Source organism: Medicago sativa, chromosome 4 (genome assembly GCF_051527215.1).
Source record: "Medicago sativa cultivar Bolivia chromosome 4, Bolivia_mono, whole genome shotgun sequence".
Classification (NCBI taxonomy): domain Eukaryota; kingdom Viridiplantae; phylum Streptophyta; class Magnoliopsida; order Fabales; family Fabaceae; genus Medicago; species Medicago sativa.
This window is the reverse complement of record NC_140752.1, coordinates 39,639,813-39,645,393: the sequence shown is the minus strand read 5'-3', so window position 1 is coordinate 39,645,393 and position 5,581 is coordinate 39,639,813.

Sequence of the window (5,581 nt, the reverse complement as noted above, 5' to 3'; positions counted from 1 at the left end):
GCGCCCTCAGCCTGCCGACAAAAGTTTAGAGTAGGACGCTTTCGCATCCTAAGGACGCTTTCGCGTCCTCAGCCTGCTGACAGTTTTAGAAGGTGGTTCTCCAGGTGACAGTCTTCAATTGGACCAGAGAAGATATTTTTGTAGCACGCTTAAGCGTGCTATGGACGCGATAGCGTCCTCCCTCGAATTCTGCCTATAAAACAAGCTTTCCTTCTCTCTTGTAACACAGAATTGCAATGTAACATAAATATTTTCTTTATCTTTTCTAGTTTTAGGGAGAAGGTTAGATCTTTCCATAGAAAGAAACACAAAGCAAGGTAGTTAGGAGTAGATTCAATACTAGATCGCTTTGGACACGAAGGATCTTGACATGGAATCTTCATCTTTCTTTATCCTTTGCAAAGCTATCATAGACATATGTAGCTTCATTTAACTTGTGGTTCTAAGGTATTCAAACAAGCTATTATGTAATTTCTTTATCTTTTAATTTATGGTTCTTGCTTATTTAGTCAATATTGTTGTTATTCTCGTTCTTAATACTTTCAAAGAGATTCAAGATGATTTGGACACGAACTCTTGAATCTAGAACTAGAATAACAATCTATCTTAAATTATCACTCTTGACGCGTTTGACTAATCTTTGATAATCACTTTTAATCAAGAACTTAATGCTTTCGGACATTTAATCAGGCTGGACACGGTCGATTAAGTTATCCGATCGACTTTGTTATCTTTTAAGGTATTTGGACACGAATGTTTAAACGATAACTTAGAAATAACGATATCGCTTTGGACACGAAGGATATTGTAGAAATGATTGTGATAATATTGTTGAATATGTTAGAACCTTATTAATTGATCGAGAGATTGCAGCTGTTACGCTTGGTTGATGTCTCTAACCTCAAGCAGAATCGCTCTAATCTCTCCTGGTTTTATTTTTATGTCATTTAGTTAAAATAGTTTTGTACAAACAACAAATTATATTCAGATCCTTAACGTGACAAATATTGTGGAAATATTTAAAGACATACACCATCCCTGTGGAGACGATATAAACGAAAATACTTACTTTTGATCGTATGAAAAATACTACCTTCAGTTACCATAGTTAACAACAATCTGTTGTAACCCCATCAAGTTTTGAATCACATTAGAGATGGTTGGTCCTCTTTCAACCATAAGATTTTTAGAAGTAGGAACATCAGAAAGTACAGGAGGTACCTTAGGATGATCAAGGGAACCAAAGTGGCTAGGTTCGGGTAAAGGAGAGGAAGAAGAGGGTTTGTAGATTTGTGGGTCAAGTGTTTGGTGGTGAGTTAAGTGGAGACTCATAATGAGAAGGTGAAGATGGCGGCGGAGATGGTGGTTCGTCCTCAACATTGAACGATGACATGGAGGTATTTTTTGCTCTTGCCATTTTTGCAGAGAGAAGGAAAAAAATGGAGAAGTTAAGTGTTATGGTTCGATGGGAAAAAGAAGAAGAAGAAGAGAAGTTTTATTGAAAAGAGTTTTCTTAGGACAGGGAAATAATATTTAATTCAAACCAATGATGACAAAAACAAAATGTTTCTCTCTTGAAAGACTCACGTGAGAGAGAGTATGTGGGAGAAGAAAAGTTTTGATGCAAAAAAACATATATTGACATGACCAATAGTGGTTTAGGAGACAAAAAAAATAGTATTTTGAGGGAAGTGACAAAAGGTGGTTTGAATTTTGAAATGGTTTTTAAAAAAAATTGAGCTTAGGTGTGTACAATTTTTAATCCTCTATTTTAATGTTGGAGAAAAAATATAAATACGCTAAAAGAATTATTCTAATAAAGACAAACTAATAATAGATTATCTCTTAAAAAATTAAATCTATCTTCTACCAAAGTTTTAGTAAAAATATCTGCGAGTTGATTTTCAGTATCAATGAAAAACAATTCAAATTCTCCTTTCTGAACATGATCTCTGATGAAATGATGTTTTATTTAGATATGTTTAGATCTAGAATGATAAATTGGATTTTTAGATAGATTTATATCATTGATATTATCACAAAGAATAGAAATTTTTTGTTTACCTTACTGAGTAATCTTCTAGCTGATTTTTTTTATCCATAACACTTGAGAGCAACTGCTTGCAGCTGACACATATTCAGCTTCAGTAGTAGACAGAGCAATTGTATTTTGTTTTCTACATGACCAGCTGATGAGAGCTTGACCAAGAAATTGACATGCTCCGCTTGTGCTTTTTCTTTCAAATCAGCATCACAATATGCTATAAGATTAAAATTCTTGTCCTTTCTTGTTCATCTTTGTCTAAGTTTGAGGAAGGATGCATGGGAGTAGACATAATTTTTGCTTCATTCATTTTGTATTTTTGAGAAAATCTCTAATGTATTTTTCTTGAAAAATAAAAATGCCGTCTTCTTGTTGTTTAATTTGTAAACCCAAAAAGAAGCGAAGTTCTCCCATCATGCTCATCTCAAATTCACTTTGCATGAGGTTAGAAAAATCCCCACACATTTTTTCATTTATAGATCCAAAGATGATATCATCAACATAGACTTGAGCAATTAAGAGATCTTGATCCTCCATCTCTTTCTTCAAAGGATAGAAAGAAGTCTTTATCCCCTGTCATATGCCTTGAGCAACCATTGTCCAAGTACCAATGCCTTTTCTAGATTGTTAGCATACATTCCTGTGTCAGAGGTTAGCAGTAACTTAGGTACCCAAATAGATTTGGGTCCTAGAGGGTTAGTGTTCTTGAAACTTTTGTTTTTACTGTAACATTTGGATTCATGATGTCCAAATTTGTTGCAGTAGGAACATTTTCTCTTTTTCTTAACATAACAGTTTGATTCATGATGGTTTTGTTTTCTACAATCAAAACATTTTCTTTTGATATTTGCTTTCTTTTTCTTATGAAAGCAGTTATCCTCAGTATGACCATGTTTTTTTACAAAAAGTGCATTCCTTTCTCATTTTAGGAACTTGTGAGGGTAAGGAACATAGACTTCTCTCCTGTCATATGTCTCGAGCAACCGCTATCTAGGTACCATGATCTCTGCTTTTCCTTTGCTCTTAGACATACCTGCAGCATTGACAATTTCAGATTTAGGTACCCGTATCTGTATGGGTCCTTTGAGGTTAGTAGTTGAAGTTTTACTCTTCTTCCTTTGTACCTTGTGCTGTAAGTTTGATAGCTTCTGATCACTCATTACCTTAGGTTTAGCTCCTTTTGGTTTTGGTTCACAAGAAGCAACAACTGTCTTGGTCTTCTGAAACTTAGACTTTAAGATGTCAGACTCTGATTTCAACAGACTCTGAGGAACAGGTTCTGATCTCTTCAGAATCTTGATCTTTGAAGTTTTAAAGTCAAAGTTTGTCATTTCCTTAGGCTTAAAGTTCTTTGGCTTTGAAATATTCTTAGCCTTAGAACAAGAAGCTTCAGGTTCTGACTGAACCACAATTTTAGACTTAGCGCTTTCAGGTACAAAGAAGGTTTTCAACCATTCCTTGATGCATTCACAACAAGCTTTAAGACTGATTCCATTAGGTTTCTCTTATGTGAATCCATTCCCTTTTCCATTGTTCTTGTAAATGCCATAAATCATAGAAGCTACTTTGCTTCTGTCAATGCCTGATATAATAAAATCGTCAAGAGCAATTTCATGTTTACTTAAAGGTTTTCCATTAAACTTTTTCTGTAGCTTCTGGCAAAGAAACTTGAGCTTCTCTTCATAAGTTTTACAAATGAAGTCAAAGCCTCTAAGTCCTTCTTCAGAAGCTTTCAGATCCAATAAAGTTGATTCTTGTTGTTTCATTAAATCAACATATTTTTCTTTTAAATCTTTCAACTCATTGGTTTTATGTTTAAAATATGTAAGAATCTCTTTAAGAGACTCAATAAGTTCTTCTCTGGGAATTTTAGAGTATACCTCATTTTCATCTCCAGAGTCTGACTCAATAAGTTCTTCTCTGGGAATTTTAGAGTATACCTCATTTTCATCTCCAGAGTCTGAGTCAGGTTCAGCTTCTGAAGTTACTGTAGCCACTAACCCCATAGCTACATTTGCTTCATCTTTAGCATATTCCTTTTCAGACCCAGATTCACTGTCTAAATCTTCCCAGGTTCCCATTAAACTCTTCTTGACCTGCTTCCTGAATTTGCTTGCGTTGAATTTTGTTTTCTTGGACTTATCCTTTGATTTTTCCTTCTGAAGATCAGGGCAATCAACAATGAAATGTCCAGGCTTCTTACAGTGGAAGCATCCCTTCTGATCTTCTTTCTTGGAGACTCTGTAACTACCTCTCTTGCTCAAGAACTTCCTGTTCTTCTTAGCCAGATACTGAAGCTTAATAGAAAGCATAGCCATCTTCGCAGAAGGATCTTCATCAGAATCTCCATCAGGTGATTCTTCTTCAGATTCAATGACTTTGAGAGCTTTAGATGATTTTCCCTTAGATGGAAGAGCAATAGATTTATTCTTCTTTGAAGACTCATGCTCATTCAGACTCATTTCATGAACTTTGAGAGAGCTGACAAGATCCTCAACACTTAAAGTGTTTAAATCTTTAGCTTCCTCAATAGCAGTAACCTTAGGTCTCCATCTAGCAGGCAAGCTTCTCGGTATCTTGCTCACATGATCAGAAGCAACATAACTTTTCTTCAGTATTTGTAGTCCAGAGACTAGGGTCTGAAATCTTGAGTACATTTCCTCAATACTTTCTTCATCCTTCATCTTGAACAACTCATACTGATGAACAAGCATAAGAGCCTTTCCCTCTCTAACCTTCTTACTACCTTCAAAGTTTGCACAAAGAGAAGCAAAAATTGCCTTTGCAGTGGATTTGTCACTCATCTTCATGTACTCTATGCGAAGCAACAATGATTCCTCTTATCTTGTGATGCTTCTTGTAAAGCTTCTTCTAAGCAGGAGTATGTTTCTTTCTATCAACAGCAACTCCTTCTTCATCAAGGACCAAGTCATCAACACATACTTCAAGAATATCCCACAGTTCTTCATCTAAACCCATGATGTATGATGACATGCTGTCATTACGTAATTTTTAGGACTTATTGTGACATTTTGTTAGAGTTCTCATGCAATTTTCACTATTCCGGGGTACAAAAAGATGAAAAACTGAAGTTCTGCCAGACCAAATCGCGCCACGCCAAAATGGAGCCTTGCCGCGATTTTGGAACAAAAAATACACACTTCCTGTAAAGAGGAAATCGCGGCACGCCTATATACATGGTGCGGCGCGATTTTGCTAGGTCAGGCCCATAAATCTCTATAAATACTGCACTCAGAAGAAAGGGAGTTACGATTTTGGAGAGCAAAGTGCGATTTTGAGACATCGGAGACGGCTAGAAGGGCGATTTCTTCAACCTTTTACCAATTCATGTATGTTTTAATTATTTCATTGATTATGCTATTTGTAAACTTGATTATGAGTAACTAAATCTCTTAGAGATTAGATCCGAGATGAATCTTTGTAACCCTAATTGACACATGTTGCTGTGAAACTCTATTTTGTTTATGAATTCAATTCTAGTTTATTCAATTCAATTGTTCTTAATGCTTTTTATAT